This window comes from Chelonia mydas, chromosome 5 (genome assembly GCF_015237465.2).
Source record: "Chelonia mydas isolate rCheMyd1 chromosome 5, rCheMyd1.pri.v2, whole genome shotgun sequence".
Classification (NCBI taxonomy): Eukaryota; Metazoa; Chordata; order Testudines; family Cheloniidae; genus Chelonia; species Chelonia mydas.
Genome location: NC_051245.2, coordinates 120,158,619 through 120,177,506, shown reverse-complemented (window position 1 = coordinate 120,177,506; position 18,888 = coordinate 120,158,619). Strand labels below are relative to the sequence as shown.

General features: G+C 45.5%; 1 long non-coding RNA gene across 2 annotated transcripts in view; it reads right to left on the bottom strand.

Moving 5' to 3' along the window:
- Positions 1-419: 419 nt before the first annotated feature.
- LOC122466060 overlaps positions 420-18,888 on the bottom strand; it is a 42,546-nt gene continuing 24,077 nt past the window's right edge. Inside the window, exons 2-3 of one of the 2 annotated variants that reach the window (XR_006291277.1) lie at positions 5,643-5,776; positions 420-2,342 (exon numbers count right to left, since the gene is read on the bottom strand). This is a non-coding gene — a long non-coding RNA (uncharacterized LOC122466060). The remainder of the gene's footprint in view (positions 2,343-5,642; positions 5,777-18,888) is intronic. The other variant, XR_006291276.1, reaches the window with a different exon arrangement.

Here is an 18,888-nt window from a genome sequence, read left to right as displayed (position 1 = left end):
GGCTTGGCACAGCAAAGACAGGGTGAGGAAGTCCAAGCTGGTGGAACGGGTGGAACCAGTGGGGACTCCAGCACATCAGGTGGCGTCCCGGACAAGGGGGTCCAACCCATCACAATATTTGCAATGGTTATGCTTTATTCAATGGGAGTAAGAATAGCGGAACCAGAATCTGGCCCTAAATGCACAAATTGGGTGCAAGAATACCGAAGCCCATCTTGCAAGAAGCCACAAAAGGAATTGAAGCTCAAATAAACTGACTTCCAATTAACTTGAGGCGGCTTGAGTTAAAGCCAAGACTGCCCATTCCATGCCAGATTGCATCTACTTGACACAAAATCTGGCTAGCCCACATAAAGGCATAAGGCAGATCCTTACTCCTTTTTCACTTCCTAACCCTTTGATTAAAACAAGATGTTGGAGATCTGCATTTAACAGAGAACTATACATATCTATTAAGTATTCCCAGTAGGTATGTTTGAAAGGAAAGCTATGACAGTCAAGTTTCACCAGTCTTATTTAACACACTGTTATTTTGCTAAAGTCTTTGGACTCTTCTTTTTCTCCCCCTCCCCCCCCCCAAAAAAGTCTACATTTTATTGATCACATTCTGTTAGGTGTGTTAAATATTTCCTCAGTTTATCTGAGCAGAACTGATTTCTGTTCTCACTGTTATCTTTTTATTGACACAAATATTGTTTTGTTCAACACATAATTGGGAGGAGGGCTTAAAGGGGTTTTCATGGAAAGTTTCTTATGCATAGAATAGTCCTAAAATATTCCAGCTTTGTTTGTCTTAAAAATCTTGTGCCACATTCAGAAATGAGTCTCTTTGATGAGTCTAAGTTTAATGTATGCTCCTTTTTTTTTTTTTTAGCTCCCCACTAATTTTAACTCTTTGTAGATTCCCTTAGGTCCCTAATATGCCACCCTTATTCATACTGCATGATTAGTCCCATTGGTTTCAATGAAGTGCGATACATTTCCTTGGTTAAGCACCATTGAGTGGCAGTAAGGGTTACAGAATATGGGTTTTCAAACTTACTTATCAACATGAAACTTACATTCCCCTTATGTATTGCCTCTGACTGTGGCCCCCCAAGTCACCCATGTCCCAAGGGCCTGGAAGAGAAGAATTTAGCAAGACAGGCACCTAACAGCAGTATTTAAGAAAGTTTAGGATAGAAGCAGGGCTGTCCCTAGGGCAGTGCAGGGCCCAGGGCAGAGTAGTTGTGTTGTGTATTACAACAGTACCTAGAGGCCCCAGCTGAGATCTGGGCCCCTGTTATGCTAAGGGCATGATGTTCACATCACCTTGGACAGTCTAGCCAACTGGTGGCCAGACTGTCCATTTGTCCAGCAAAGTTCCTTCTCTGGCAGGCCCGGGCTGTCAGGCTACAGCACAAGCATATCCTCCCCAGCATGCTGTGTTTAGTTAGGGGTTAGGAATTTTCCACATACCAGCTTTATCTGAGTAGGTTGGGATTGCCAAAGAAGCCGAGACGAGTTCGGGTTACGACTGCATTAAATGAGGGTTGGGTGACCAACTCCTTTAGGCTTCTTGGAAAATCCCAGCCTTCAACTCTTCCGTGCCCCTGGCGGACTCAGCGTCAGCCCATCTCCTCAGGAGAGTTTGTGAAATATTGCTCTGGAGCACGTTGATACTACGGTGATGGGTGCTAAAAGTAATGCTATGTTCTGCCAGACTTTCTTGCGGGTGTGTACTGAGCTCTGAGTCTTCCCTTGTTGCTGTAGGCAGCTACGTGAATTTCAGTACAGGCCGTTCCATGTTAAACACACTGATGTTTCCATCTATCTTCTTATAACATCCATCACTGCAGTATCTGAGCACCTTAAACATTAATCCTCACTATTCCCAGGTTGTACATTCCATATCTGTAAGATGGGGCTCATCAGAGGTGTGGAGCTGGGCATTGATCCAACTTTCCCGACTCCCAGTCCAGTGTCTCACCTACAAGGCTAGCCAGTTTGCAACTGACCAGCTAAAAGTTTGTACAGGTTCTCAAAGTACTTATCTAAAGCAGACTCCTTTCCCCTCCTCTGCATAGCCATCTTGGAACTTACATCAAGTTCACAACATATGAATATAGTCAATAACAAGAGATAAAAGGGCTGTAACATTAGTGCATTTTCTTTGCCTTGGTGGCAATCAATATGTTTACTCAAGAACTTAAAACAGAGATTAAACAAGATGGCTTTAGGGACATCTGCCAAAAGAATGGAACTACTATCACTTGTATAGCTGTGATGTGTTCAAAGGTTTACTTCCATCAATCAACAGACATTGCCGTTGGAACTCTGTAGAAGGCTCTGAAGTTGGGTTCCTAAAAAAGAATATAGTAAAGAGCAAGCAGTTAGTTTCTGCGAGGGTGTATTATTAAATGCTATATGGTATTAAATACAACATATTATCTAACTATTGTATTCCTACTAGGGCTGTCAATTAATCACAGTTAACTCACATGATTAACTCAAAAATTAATCATGATTTAAAAAATTAATCATGATTAAACAATAGAATACCAATAGAAATTAAATATTTTTGATGTTTTTCTACATTTTCAAGAATATTGATTTCTATTACAACATAGAATACAAAGTGTACAATGCTCACTTTATATTTTTTTATTACAGATATTTGCACTGTAAAAATGATAAACAAAAGAAATAGTATTTTTCAGTTCACCTCATACAAGTACCGTGGTGCAATCTCTTTATCGTGAAAGCGTAACTTACAAATGTAGATTTTTTTGTCACATAACTGCACTCAAAAACAAAACAAAGTAAAACTTTAGAGCCTACAAGTCCACTCAGTCCTACTTCTTGTTCAGCCAATCACTAAGACAAACAAGTTCGTTTACGTTTATGGGAGATACTGCTGACTGCTTCTTATTTACAATGTCACCTCAAAGTGAGAACAGACATTTGCGTGGCACTTTTGCAGCTGGCATTGCAAGGTATTTACATGCCAGACATGATAAACATGCGTATGCCCCTTCAGGCTTCGGCCACCATTCCAGAGGACATGCTTCCATGCTGCTGATGCTCGTTAAACAATGTGTTAATTACATTTATGACTGAACTCCTTGGGGGAGAATTGTAGGTCTCCTGTTCTGTTTTACCCACATTCTGCCATATATTTCATTTTGTAGAAGTCTCGGATGATGACCCAGCACATGTTCGTTTTAAGAACACTTTTTCACAGCAGATTTGACAAAACGCAAAGAAGTACCAGTGTGAGCCTTCTAAAAATAGCTACAGCATTCGACCTAAGGTTTAAGAATCTGAAGTGCCTCCAAAATCTGAGAGGGACGAGGTGTGGAGCATGCTTTCAGAAGTCTTAAAAGAGCAACACTCTGATGCGAAAACTACAGAACCCGAACCACCAAAAAAGAAAATCAACCTTCTGCTGGTGGCATCTGACTCAGATGATGAAAATGAACATGCGTCGGTCCACTCTGCTTTGGATCACTATCGAGAAGAACCCGTCATCAGCATGAATGCATGTCCCCTGGAATGGTGTTTGAAGCATAAATATGAATCTTTAGCGGATCTGGCATGTAAATATCTTGTGATGCCGGCTACAACAGTGCCATGCAAACACCTGTTCTTACTTTCAGGTGACATTGTAAACAAGATGTGGGCAGCATTATCTCCTGCAAATTGTAACCAAACTTGTTTGTCTGGGCGATTGGGTGAAGTAGGACTGAGTGGACTTGTAGGTTTTACATTGTTTTAACGTAATGGGGGGCGTGGTCTCCTCAGCTAAGGGAGAAGGGTTAACTCCTGCTGTACGCTCAGTCATAATCTGTTTTTGAAAATCTTCAAATAAATGACTAACTGATGCTGGGACTGGATGACCGGATGGATCACTCGATAATGTCCTGTTCTGTTCATTCTCTCTGAAGCACTGGCCACTGACCGAAGACAGACTGCTGAGCGAGGTGGACTGTTGGTCTGACCCAGTATGGCCATTTTTATGTACTTACGTTAACTTTTATCCATGCAATATTTTGGATCAGATATTCCTTATTTTTGCTCTACATAAATGGGCATTGCAGTAATGTACCTACTTTTCTATAAGTGCAACCATAATTAGGGTGACCAGATGTCCTGTTTTTATAGGGACAGTCCAGTTTTTTGGAACTTTTTCTTATATAGGTGCCTATTACCCCCCACTACCTGTCCCATTTTTTCACAATTGCTATCTGGTCACCCTAACCATAATGAGAGGTTTCAAAGTAGCAGCCGTGTTAGTCTGTATTCGCAAAAAGAAAAGGAGTACTTATGGCACCATAGAGACTAACAAAATTTATTTGAGCATGAGCTTTCATGAGCTACAGCTCACTTCATTGGATGCATTCAGTGGAAAATACAGTGGGGAGATTTATATACATAGAGAACATGAAACAATGGGTGTATGGTAACACCCGTTGATTCATGTTCTCTATGTATATAAATCTCCCCACTGTATTTTCCACTGAATCTAACCATAATGTGACTTGAATTCAGCTAAGTTACTTAAAAGATACTATGAGACTGATCCAAAGCCCAGTGAAGACAATGGATAGATTCCTGTTCTTCAGTGGGCACTGAACTGGTTGAAACTATAATAAAGTACAAAATTTCAGACACGCAGATGAACATAATTTGTTGGGGAAGAGTCAACATGGTTTTTGTAAAGGTAAACCATGCCTCACCCATCTACTATAATTCTTTGATGGGGTCAACAAGCAGGTGGACAAGGGGGATCCAGTGGATGTAGTGTACTTAGATATTCAGAAAGCCTTTGACAAGGTCCCTCACCAAAGGCTCTTAAGCAAAGAAAGCTGTCATGGGATAAGAGGGAAGGTACTCTCATGGATTGGTAACTAGTTAAAAGATAGGAAACAAAGGGTAGGAATAAATGGTCAGTTTTCAGAATGGAGAGAGGTAAATAGTGGTGTCCCCCAGGCGTCTGTACTGGGCCCAGTCCTATTCAACATATTCATAAATAATCTGGAAAAAGAGGTAAATAGTGAGGTGGCAAAATTTGCAGAGGTTATGAAATTGCTCAAAATAGTTAAGTTCCTGACTCTGCAGCAGGAGGTTTGGAAGCCATGAGAGCCTTGGCTTCTGCTGGAGTTCCCAGGACTTCCAGGTGGTCAGCTGTCCTCATTCCTATTTTCCTCATGGGTAAAATGTTTATATATATATACATATAGATATAGAGAGAGAACTGAAGCTTCCACTGAGAAAACTTTAGTTTTATGAAAGGGGCATTTTTCCATCCAAATGATTTTTGACCAGCTCTTTCTATGGGCTGGTATATGTGCAGTGTGGCACTGGATTAACTAACAGTGTTGTTGTAAATGACTTAGTCATCCCAGTGCAAAAAGCATACGTACCAGCTAGCTACCCCAAAAACATGCCCATAGGGTTCAGGCAGGATTGTTCTCAGGGTAGCTAACCAGTGTTGCTGCTGACCCATGCTACCATGATTACATTACATTTGTTTGGTTGAGAGCTACTACAAGTATATCTAGGCCTGGTCTACACTCGGTGGGAGAGGAAATCAAGCTAAGTTATGCAACTTCAGCTATGTGAATAGCTTAGCTGAAGTCAACGTACTTAGATCTACTCACTGCAGTGTCTTCACTGCGGTGAGTCAACTGCTGCCGTTCCCGCATCGACTCCGCATGCGCCTCTCGTGCCGATGGAAACTGGAGGTGATGGGAGAACATGAGCGTAGAGCTTGCTGAACTGCAGCATTTCCAGTCTGTGGGAAATTTCATTAATTTTGACATTTGGGTCGGGCTGCACTGGAGTCATTGACCCTAGAAACATGGGGCCCCAGTCCTGGGGTGATTTGCATGGTAGGGCTGCCCCAGTGCTCAAGGGCAAACTGGCTGCAGGCAAGGGTTTCCCTGCAATCCTGCTTGTGATTAGGCAAAAGTTCAAACCCAACTTACTCTCAGCATAAATTTCTGGTTCCACAAACCAGCATTTTCCAGCTGAACAGTTTGATTGGAACATTTCTCATCAACTCCAGTTGATACATCTTGATTCCCAACGCCATCCTCTTTCACTCTTGAGAATGTGCAGCCCTGAGACTCACACTGATGAAGATGGTTGGCCAGATCCTCAGATGGTGTTAGAGTAACTCACCTGATGTCCATAGAAGTTATGCAGATTTACACATGCTGAGGATCTAGGCTTGTACATAAAGCTGCCCAGCAAATCTTCTGGGACAGACAGAGGTCACCGTAAAATTCTCCTCAGTAACAGAGACTATAAGTCCATCCTCCCTGTTGAGTGTTTGTAGTGTCATTTTTCGGAGTCTTTACAGAAAGTATACCCATACAAACAAGGGGATGCAAAATCTTCTGCATTTATGACTTGACTATACATGTGGCTATCTATATGCCATTTTAATTTTTAATCAGTCATATTTCCTAACAAACATTGGGCCAGATTGTGGCCAACACCTGCACTGGTATGAGGAAGAAACCTGTAACCCTAGGTACCTCTGTATTCACATCTTACACACCATTCTACTAATTTGTACAAAACATGTCTTGTGATGTACTATAGGAAAGATAATAGCATGCTTGTTATTAATAGCATTGTAAAATACATATTATATGTGAAAATATGAATTCCCTCTGTGTGATGTTACTCAAACATGTTGAAGACCAGAAAGCCCAGCCTACGTAAAGGTGATAAACAGGTTTATCCTAGGGATTATTGTATAATAAACAGGTCTATTCTAGGCAAAGGAATGTGTGTTTACCATAATTAGCAGGAAACAAAACCACTCAGCTAAACCGGAAGGGGTTATCCTGATCCTGAACTCGAAAGACAGAATTAACATGGCTCCTGCTCCCCAGAGAGACACAGGTGACTGAATCCCCAGGAGGCCTTCCTGACTTTGGGAATATAAGGAACAGAGAGAGAGTCCATTTTTAGCCTACACTTTAGGAGACAAAGAAACCAATAATTTTGATATCTGTGATGTGTCACGACCAGGCCAGAGAGTAAAAAACTAGAAAGGCAATTGGAGGTGAGATAGACCATCTTGACCAAAGACTATCTAGGATAAGTTTTAGTCTTTTAGATGTGCATTGTCCCCTTTATTTGCTTTAACCATCTCTGCCTTTATCCCTTTTACTTGGTACCATTTAATCCATGTTCTTCTGTTAAACAACTTGTTTTACTTTTACTGTTGACTAATTCAGTGCTGTGTTTGAAGGGAAAGGTAAATACATCCCCATTAAAAAAAAACAAACTATATTATACTGACTCTAACAGAGCAGCAAACTTAGCATCTTCTATGATGCACAGTGATAGGTGCGGTGCGTTGCAGGGAAACATCTGAGGAGTTGGGGGGCAGGAGCTGGAGTTTACTGACTGTTACCTGCTAAGCAAGGTTTGGGCTGGGAGAGCCTCGAGGAGTCTACTGGTGGGGAAGACAGACTGTTGTGGAAAGGGAGCTGACACACAGTCTAGTTCAGGGATCTTAAACTCAAATCACCAAGAGGGCCACATGAGGACCAGTACATTGGCCCGATGGCTGCATCACTGAAACCTTTTCATACAATGATACAAAAGCATAGTAAAAAATGAAGAGTAATATAGTATACTATTCAAAGTCAATGTATTAACTTTTTTTAAACGGTATTTTTTACAAACAGCTGTTTGGTAGCGGGAAGCACTGGGAGGTAGGCTGAGGAGCGGGGAGGCGGCAGTGCACTTGCGGTGGAGGAGGGGAGGCTTGGGATGGGGGGGGAGCTTGGCTGCTTGTGGAGAAGGCACCTATGGCAGGCTGCAGGAAATAACTCCACGGTGTAGTTTCTACCAAAGCTCACTCTTGCTGATGGAGAAAGGTAACACAGGGTCTCACAGCTCTGAGTATCCCCAGCAGCATGTTACAAAACTAGGGTGACCAGATGTCCTGATTTTATAGGGACAGTCCCGATTTTGGGATCTTTTTCTTATATAGGCTCCTATTAACCCCCACACCGTCCCGATTTTTCACATTTGCTGTCTGGTCACCCTATATAAAACCATCCAAAGAGCATGCCCATTTTGTTCTCAGCACAGACACTAGTTGCCACAGCAGCCCTTGCACGCCCCTGAATGCAAAGACTGTGCAGGGCCAATGCTCCTGTTGGATCTAGCTTCGGAAGAAGGGGAGAGTCAGAGTGAGGCAGGCCTATAGCACTACCAAAGGCTCTATGCTGGCCAGTGGAGCAGACTGGCTGTAGAGTAGCACATGCACCTTTCCAAGGGGGTGGGCATATATTCCCTGGACATCTTTAATCCCTGACATTTTGTGCAACCATGGCCAATCCAAAGGCAAACATTTGCTTGTAAGAAATGTTTCCATGAGCCCAAGGGATAAGCTAGCTCTCACAGTGGTAGGTCAGCAGGCTGCAGAAGAGGTGACTCCCACAGAGGTAGAGAATTTATGGTAATATTCTCAGTATGAGCTTGGTAGAAATATTTTAACCAGGGGCTTCTAGGAGACCCCAAAGCCCACTCCAGGATATCACTGAAACAGGATCAGTGACATCACAATAGGAAGTGGGCAGAATTGTTCCCTAAAGCAAGCAATAGCAGGTCGGAGTCTGACTGTTTGTGTAAAACAGCATGAGCGTGTCACCGTTTGAGTTGGAACACCTTGTTACTCACTGGTTCTGACCAATTTCTCCCTACTGTGGGGAAAAGGAGTCTTTCCCTAAGTCAGCTACAGAAAACAAAGGGATATTATATTATGCAGCCCCCAATACACCACCTTCCACACAGAGGCCACGTACACATCTTTGCCCCCATACTCTACAAATATTTTGCCTGGTTCTCTTTGTTGCCCAGATGTAAGTCAGGAGTAATTCCACTGAAGTCAGTGTAAAGCCAATGTGAAAGAAGAACCTCATTTGCTATAGATCAGTTTGCACCCTAACCATTGAAACTGCGTATGCCCTTCATTTGCCCAAACGGTAGCGAGACAGGGGCCCTACCTGAGTAGAAGTTACAACATTCTCCGTTGTGATTAGACCTGGTTGTGGGTTTTCCACGGAAATGATTTTCCAACGGAAGAGGCAGTTTCCACAAAAATTAAAATTTCCTGTGGGAAAACTGAAATATTTTGGTTTGGATGGTTCAAAGTGAACTGGAATATTTCTTTTTGTTGAACCGATCTGAAGTGTTTTGAGCCACTTCAGCATTAAACTGCATTTTCTGTTGTGGCACATTGCCTTGTGGGAGTTCTACCTCTGCACTGCCCCCCTTCTCTATGGATTGGGATCCTTGGAGGACTAAGTCTCCCATAATGCACTATAGATTCCCTTTCAACCAAGCTGTGTGGTGCATCATGGGAGATGTAGTCCAGCTAAGGAGTCCCACCCATAGTCGAGAATGGAGATCGATTGATTGGCAATCCCTTGATTTGAGGATGATCTCTACCATGGATTTACATGGGGATATCAGGTTCCTGAACTACAGTTCCCATAAGGCAATGTTGAACTGACTCCAACACAAGTTAAATATTTCAATTTTGGAATGGTCAGAATATTTCATTGTCATCACGTGTTATCATAAAAATATTTCAACATTCCAAATCAAAATTTCAGATCATTTCTGGGGGAAAAAAAAGCCATTTCAACTTTTCTTTCTGATTTGGGCTGAAAACAAATTTTGAAAAATTGGAATTTCCTATGAGATGGAAATTCTGGATTTTGCTTAGCTCTGTTTGTAGTCAATGACTTGAAAAATGTAGAAAGTAACTTCCACCCCTATTATATATCTGTATTCCCATTAGCTGAGCACTGGGAGGAGATAAGTTTTTTGTGGAATCCCATCTCCAAATTCCTCGCCCTGCATAAAATGTATTTTTTTTACGTTATGATTATAAGCCCCCATTCAACAAACTAGTTAAGTAAGAGCTCAAATCATACCTATTCAGCAAAGTACTAAGAATGTGATGTCAGCAGGACTTGAGCAGGTACTTCCTAACTAGGGATGGATTGCTCAATTGGGCCCCCTGGGATAAACTGGTGTATAGACATCATACTGGCTCACTGCACAGGGATGGATTTCACCCTAGGAAAACAGAAAATAGGGCAAAGTAAATCAGGCAATACTGAACTTTACTTTTCCCTGGCATAGTGGATGGTCTACATTTTAAAGCCAGCTGAAATGCTGTAAAACCACTTGATACAATAAAGGTTAGCTACCAAACAAGTACTAAATATTGTCAAGAGTGTATGTCTTTAATAAAGTGCTTCTAGCAATTGCTAGAGTAATCACTCATGTTTTAATTAAATAGCAAACCAAATATTTGCATAAAACATACATTACAATTGAAAGAATAAGTTAGGTCTACACATTAGCAGCTTTACCATTATGCAAGTTAAAGTTGTGGGTCTTTTTTTTCCCCTGGCTATTTTAAGGATTTTTAGAATATATGGGATATAAATACTGAGAAGCAGAACAAGACAAGCCTCCTTCTGTGAGTCCTCACATTTTTTGAGGAAGACACAAAATTTTGTCATGAAAGAGTATCATACTGAATTAAAATATATACAGTCCTTTAATAAAGTACAACAGTATTCTATAGTAATAACGGTCCAAAACACAGTCTTACAATATCATTTGTGCTGTAATTTAGATTAAAATGACAACAAGCAAATGGATGCTGCAGGTCAGTATTTGCAGGGTGCAAATTGGTATTACATTTAGAGAGGAATGTGAGTTTTCAACTAGGAAAACTTACCTCTCCCTTGCTTATTCAAAAATAGGTAGGTAGCTGTTTAAATTTTCATCATTCTACAGAAGTCACTAAATAATGCACACAATGGTAACCACAGGAATCAACTTTGTTGTTGTCTCTGTTCTTCACGAGTTTGTAGCCATTCTTTGCCTCCCTCCCATGGTTGATTTTTATCGAGCATTAACATAAAAGTGGCTTCCCAATCCCGTAAGGCAGTTAATAATTTGTGAGAAGTGAACACTGAATGTACATCTCAAGTCAGATACTTCCACACACACACACTGATTATTAAGTGAGCTGTCATGCAGGACAGACCAAAGCTCATGCTGTTTAAGAAGTAGTAACCCCAATGGTAAGGAACTTAATGGCAGTGAACCACTTTGTTGATCCCTGTGGTCCTGATGCTGCAAATCAGATCCATGGGGTGGACCATTGTGTTGTGTGGGACCCCACTGATTTCAGTGGACGTACAAGTATACTCTTGTATATTTAATTGCAGGATAGAGGCCTGACATTGCAAAGGTATTACCTGCCATATCTGTTGGATATTGTGAAAGCCAGGTTTGGGCTGCACACAGCTTTCACTAATCTTTTTGGTAGGTTCAGTTCATACTTTTCCTTGTCTCCTGAATTTCACTTTGAACACTAGGTTTGTGTGAACTGAAGATCAAAGTGAAACTCAGGAAAACCCTACACGTTTTGTCAGTTTCAAATATTGAAACCCAACAACCAAAGAGTGACATTTTCATGCAAGCCTTGTCCTGCAATCCAGCATTCATTACAATTACGCTTTTCAGCACCATAAAAATCTCTGCCGGGCTAGAGTTCCAGAATCCTCAGTAGGAAGTTGTAGGTATATTTGAGGAGATAGATGGAACTAGGGTGCATTATTAATAGTGCACCTCCAAATAAAAGGTAAATCGCACTGATGTAAAATATAACCACAGGGGACTGAAATAAGCACTTGTTGCTAAAATTCTTTGCCACATCTAGCACTCATAGGTTTGCAAATGTTTAACGCTTCAGCATTTTCCTACCAATCTCTTTCTACAATAAGGTATTTAGAATCCTCAGTTCAAGAACCACTGAGTAAACCACCTCTTTAAAGCATCTTACATTTCATATATTTTTCCTTAAGAGTATCTTATATTCAATCAGTTTTTCCCCCAGGAGGCTCTTTTGAGATAGCTTACTGTAGAAACCTAAAGATTTACTGGTTTCTTTGATAAAGGGATCAAGGCGGATAAAGCCTACCCTGCCAATCAATCCTGAATATTTTGCAGATCTGGTTTCAGATAAAATGGTTTCACATGAATGCAAATTGGTAATTTTTTGACAGAATAGAAACACAGTGCCCTGCTTGCGTGTTGCTATTTTTAAAATTATTATTAATATACAGATCAAAACACGTCTCAGAATGATCTTTACTGAGGGATAACTGATAAAGATAAACGGAGACAGAACAAAATCTGATATGAGAAAAGAAAGACATTACACTCTAAAGTCAACCCCAGAAAAGTTTCAGTACAAAGCCAAGCATGATCTTGATTCCCAAGGGGGCCTAAGGCACCTAACTCCAACATTAGGTCCCACTGGCATTCACAAAGCCACCTCTCAGCTGCCTAACCCTGTAGGTGCCTAAATTCCTCACGCTCCTAAGTTTCCATCGCAGAGTCCCCCAGGTGCTTATTTTTCTGCCAGGAGGCACAAACAGCACTTTAGTCTCAACACTGCTGAGCAGCTCAGTGCTTGACGCACAGCTCAGCCCCAGTGGAATTTACAAACCAGGTACATGTCAACGCTGCAGCTGGGAGCCAGGGGGTCAGTCAGGCTTGTGCGTGGGTGAGTAACACATGCTGCAGCATCCACACGGCTATTACCAGTGCACTAGCTCAAGCGATGCCAGCACATGTCAGTTTACCCAGGCCGGAAGAAACATGCAGGGCAGCTGCAGTGTGGACATGCCTCAGGTGTTCCCCGACCTATCCTGCCCTATCCAGGAGGTGTCTTGGAACACCTACTGCATAAGACACAGCCAAGAAGGAGGAGTTGTTGATCCCTGTGCCCCTATAGCTTAGTGTCACCCATAAGTGGGAGATCTGGGTTCAAGTCCCTATTCTGCCTGATTCACAGCAAGGACTAGAAACCAGGTCTCCCATCTGTCTTTTGGCCCCCGGAAAGATCATGTATTTTGTACAAAGTGGACCAGGAGAGATTGAGACACCCATCCCAGCATACACTTCTCTAGCCCAGTGGCTAGGGCACTCAGCTGAGAGGAGGGAGACCTGGTTTCAGGTCCCTGCTGTGAATCAGGCAGTATGGGGATTTGAACCCAGGTCTCCCACCTCCTGCACGAGTGCTCTAACCACTGAGACACATGGACCACACACCACATTGTCTCCTCCTCAGCTGTGTCTTGTGAGGGGCACACTGTGTATTAAGCTTGATGTAAGTTAAGTTAGTTTGGTCTGTTGTTCACATGCATGCAATGCTGCAGCACACTGCTTTGTCAGTCTTCCAACCACCATCCCACACTGCTTTGTGGCTGTCCATTACGGACTGGAGGTTACCTGCATGTTCTACAACGCTCTGGGGTCAACTTGAGTGGATGTCCCCTCCCCGTGTTTAAAAATTGGCAAGGAGCCAGACTTTGGCCAGCTGCACCGGAGTTCAAATATATCAGCATTGTTGCAATATTATTTCAGAAGCCTTAAACACACCGGCAGCAGCCGCCTGGAGCTGTGCCCACACCCTGGCGCTAATCGGCGTTCGGGGAGAAGCATCTGTGCAGGATGCTCTTTCGGCCAGCCACCGGAATAAAGATCTGTTTGTGAACACTACAGAGCAGCTGCCCGGAAGGGGTCACAACAGGGATGCTGATGGATAAAGATCAAACAGCCCTGGGAAGAATCTCGGGGGGGGGGGGGGGGAAATCAGAAATATATTTAACAAAATGATGGCACTGCCATTCTGTGATTGATTTCTGTTCCTACTCCCGCAGCCACAGCACCTGCAGTGGCCAGAACTACAAGGACAAGGTCTTTTCTCAGCAGCTGAGCAGCTGCTAACTTGAGGGAGATGAAATGGAAAACTTAGGGTGAAATGTTTGCAGACCTCACTGCAGATTCCTCCAAACCCTGGAAACAATGGAGAGGATGAACTTGAGGTCAGAGAAGGAAAAAGAAATGGAGCTATCCAGAGACAGTGTTGGAGTGGCCAGAGAAAGCATAACCAAGTCACAGACCAGAATGCTCAGCTGTACCACTTGCTGTTAGCAGGCCCACAATCCAGGGCCCAAAACCAGGGCCCAGCCATGTCCTGCAGCCCCTGGACATCAAAGAGTAGTGGGAGCACGAGCTACCTTCTGTAGCCCGTCAGCTGAGATCCCAGAGGCCATTCCCCTCCCCAGGCCCACCTGCGGGCAGTGAAAACAGTTGCACCTGGGAACCCAGGTCCCTTGAGCCATCTACTGCCCTTGACAAAAAACGGTTACTCACATTCTCGTAACTTGTTCTTCAAGATGTGTTGTTTGTATCCATTTGAATCCGGTGTGTGCGCGCACATACACGTGCACATTAGCTGGAAGATTTTTCCCCTAGCAGCAACACTAGGGTCGGCTTGGGCGCCCCCTGGAGTTGTACTTTCATGGCACACAATATAGAGCTCTGCCGACCTGCTACCCTCTCAGTTCCTTCTTGCCGGCTACTGTAGGAGGGTGGGTATTGGAATGGACATGAACAACACGTCTCAAAGAACAAGAGTTACGAGAAGGTGAGTAACTGTTTTTTCTTCTTCAGGTGCTTGTTCATGTCCATTCCAGTCAGGTGACTCAAGTCCAGGAGGTGGGGTTGGAATCGTCCACTGATTGGAGCACAGCTCGTCTGAAGGCTGCGTCTTCTCTGGCCTGTTGCATAATTGCATAAAGTGTGGTAAAAGCGTGGATGGAGAACAACGTCGCCGTCCTGCTGATTTCCTGAGTAGGGATCTGCGCCAGGAACGCTGTTGATGAAGCCTGCACCCTGGTGGAGTCTGCAGTGATCAGGGGTGCAGGAACCCCTGCCAGGTTGTAGCACTTGCATATGCAGGACGTGATCCATGATGAGATGCATTGTGAGGACATGGGTAGGCCCTTCATTCTGTCTGCCACCACCACGAACAGCTGGACCGATTTTTTTCAAAGGATTTGTTCTTTCGATGTGGAAAGCCAACGCCCTGTGAACATCTAGTGAGTGGAGCCTCTGCTCCCTGCCACTAGAATGCGGTTTAGGGTAGAATACTGGGGGGAAGATGTCCTGGTTGTTGTGGAACTGCGACACAACCTTCGGGAGGAAAGCAGGTTGGGGCCTGAGCTGAACCTTGTCCTTATAGAACACAGTAAAAGGGGGATTTGATGTTAGGACCCTGAGCTCAGACACCCTCCTGGCCGAGGTTATCGCTACCAAGAACACCACCTTGTAAGAGGTAGAGCAGGGAGCAAGTCACTAACGGTTCAAAGTGGGAGCCCATGAGTCAAGAAAGGATCAGGTTGAGGTCCCAGGTGGGGACTGGCTGATGGATGTTAGGGTATAGCCTGTCGAGCCCTTTCAAGAACCGGCTGACCATCGGGTTAGCAAACACAGATCGGCCCTCCTCACCGGGGTGAAAAGCCGAGATGGTGGCTAAGTGCACTCTTACTGATGATAACGAAAGCCCCTGCTGCTTCAGATGGAGGAGGTAGTCCAGAATAAGTGGCACCGAGTGTTGGGGGAGAATGGCACTGTCCTGACCAGATTGAAAATCTCTTCCACTTGGCAAGGTATGTGGCTCTGGTAGAGGGTTTTTTGCTGCCAAGGAGGACTTGTCTAACCTGGCCTAAACAGAAAAGCTTCATCAGGTTTAACCATGGAGCTTCCACGCCGTGAGGTGAAGCAACTTGAGGTTTAGATGCGGAAGATGGCCGTGATCTTGTGACAGAAGGTCCAGGCAGAGTGACAGGGTGTTCGGGGCTTCTATGGACATGTCTAGGAGAGATGAGTACCAGTGCTGACGGGGCCAGGCTGGTGCTATCAACAGGACCTGAGCTCATTCCCTCCAGATCTTGTGTAGCACCTTGTGAACAAGTGGCATGGGCAGAAAGGCATACAGGAGACAACCTCCCCATGGGAGGAGGAACTCGTCTGCACTGGACCCCGGGCTGTGATTTTGGAAGGAGCAGAACTGCTGGCATTTCCTGTTGTATCAAGTGGTGAACAGGTCTATCTGTGGAAAGCCCCACCTCTGGAAGATTGACATCTCAACGTCTGGGCAAGGGGTCCACTCGTGGGCATGAAATGGCCTGCTGAGGTGGTCCGCCAGCTCGTTCTGTACTTTGGAGAGGTACAACACCTGCCGGTGTATTGAATATTCTACACAGAAGTCCCATAGCATGAGGGCTTCCTGGCACAAAGTAGAGGAGCGTGCACCCCCCAGTCTGTTGATACAGAACATTGCCGTGGTGTTGTCCATCATGTCTAATACACATTGTCTCGTTAAGTGTGCTCGGAAGGTCTGGCATGCCAGGCGCACCACTCTCAGCTCTCTGACGTTGATGTGGAGAGCCAGATCCGCGTGAGACCAGAGGTCTTGAGTCCTGAGATGTGCTCCCCAGCCCATGTCTGATGCACCCGTCACTAGTGTCGGAGACAGGTGCGGACTGGAGAAGGGGATGCCTGAACATAACTCCTGAGGGTCAAGCCACCACAGGAGGGAGTCGAGGCTCAGGCATGGCAGGGTCATTATCTTGTCCAGGCTGTCCATGGCTGGGCAGTACACTGATGCAAGCCATGACTGAAGAAGTCAAAGCCTGAAACTGGCATGCTGTACCACGTAGGTACAGGCAGCCATGTGTCTGAAAAGCCTCAGGCAATTTCTTACTGTGGTGATGAGAAACTGTCTGAGGCCTCGACCAACATCAGTCAGGACTTGAATTCTCACTTGCGGTAGGTATGCCATGGCCTGGAGCGAGTCCAATATTGCCACTATAAATTCTATCCTCTGGACCGGGGACAGAGTGGATTTTAATTCGTTTAGAATAAGACCCAGGCTGTCAAAGGTGGCTCTGATGAGTCTGACTTGAGTTTCCACTTGTGTCTTGGCGTGGCCCTTGATCAGCCAGTCATCAAGGTAAGGATACACCTGTACCCAGTGCCTGCGCAGAAACACAGTGATGACTGCCTGCACTTGCCAACAATGAGGTGCTGCTGACAGACCAAACTGGAGGACTGTAAGTTGGTAGTGGGTATTGTTCACCACAAACCTGAGGTACTTCCTGTGGGGTTGGGCGATTGCCATATGAAAGTACACGTCCTTCAAGTCGAGGATGGCGTACCAGTCTGCTGTATCCAATGAAGGAATGATGGAGGCCAGAGAGACCATGCGAAACATTGTAGGAGTATCTGCTGACGATGGCATCTTGATTGGATATACGGAGTTGCAGTCCCCCTGTGAAGTAAACCTTTCACCCGAAAAGGTCTAATTTTTTGGCGTCCCTATTTTTGGGTGAAGGGCCTTGAAATCATTGTCTCTCCCACTGGTTAGCAGCATCCACCACCAGGGAATCAGGCTCGGGGTGGGAAGAGAGATGTTCATAGCCCTTGGAGGGCACAAAGTACTGGCACTTATTGCGCTTGGCCGGGATCTGCCAAAGGGTCTTGTTCATGTCCGTTATTGTTTTTATTAACGGTAAGGCGATACAGACAGGGCCGAAGGGAGCCAGGATGTCCACCGTAGGGTCCACATCATCCACAACTTCCTCTGACTTAATGCCCAGACCCTGGGCGACCCAGAGCAGCAGCTGCTGTAACACTCTGGAGTCTTCCAGAGCCGGGGCTACTGATGTGCCCACTAGGGCCTCATCTGCTGAGGAGGAAGAGGAGACCACCAGGGTAGGTGGTTGCTCCCTACCATCCGAACCCGAGGGATCTCTTGGCCCAGTGGGAAAAACAGAAGGCTGGCCTGGTCCCATAAGTGCAAAAGGTACGGGTGTCAGTGCCGGCGTCGCCCCCCACAGAGCCGGCATCTGGTGCGGCACGAGCGCCGGTGTTCCTGTGGGCACTGTGGCAGCTGGTGCCAATGATGGAGGCAGCGTCGGTGCCAGTGTCAATGCCAAGGGTATATCTTGCGCCGAGGCTACAATGGGGGCACCTGATTCCTCTGGTGCCTAAGCAGTCGGTTGCGGTGCTGCAGTTGGCACCGGTGCCGAAAACGGTGCCGGAGGTGCCGGCGTTAACACCTGAGGCACTGGCTCTGGTGACAGCCGTGGCGGGACGAACGTCATGGAGGCCACTCACGCTGCACTCGAGCGGGATCCCTGGCTCTGACCCTGGGCTTGATGGAAGGCCCATGGAGTCCAAAAAAGGCCACTGCTGTGGATTTTGCCACTGAGGAGCCCTCTGCATGGGGCAGGACCGCCGATGGTGCCGTGAGGAGGATCTTCTGCTACTGCTATAGTCGGAGCAGTACAAGTCCGACTCCGAGTAGGATGGTGCTGCTCCTCTCAAGGTAGAGCATCGAGAAGCAGGGGACCGACTACACTCTCGGGGTGGTGGAGCTGGCTGAGGTGATGGGGATCAGCGTGCCATCATCACCGGCTTTCACTTAGAGATCACAGCGGGTCAAGATGGGACTTGCGGTGCCGGGACACTCTCCTGACTTGGTGGCAAGAACGGCGCCATGAGCCTTAATAGGTTGTGTGCCACCTCGAAAGCCTCATGGGTGGATGGGAGAGGTAGATACTCCGATGGGTGCATGGAGCGAGACAGACCTGGACTTGACTGCCTCGCTTGGGCAGGAGTCAACATGGCCCCACTTTGAGTCCCCAAGCCACGGCCCGACTGAGGTGCCACTGGTGGCTGGTCCCTGGGTTTTGCCGAGGGAGAACGACCTCTCTCCGAACTCTTTTTCTTAAGCGCCAGCAATTGGGACTGGTGCCAAAGGCTCAAAAGACCCCCGAGAGGCTCCATGATTGTGCCTAGCTTCCCTGCTGGCATCTTTCTTTGCGCCGGGTCCTTTGAAGACAGCGCCGGAGCTCTTCACACCGAAGACAACACGCTGGGAGCATGATCCGAAGTGCCTGGGTCCAACTGAGGTCGGAGAGCTGCCTC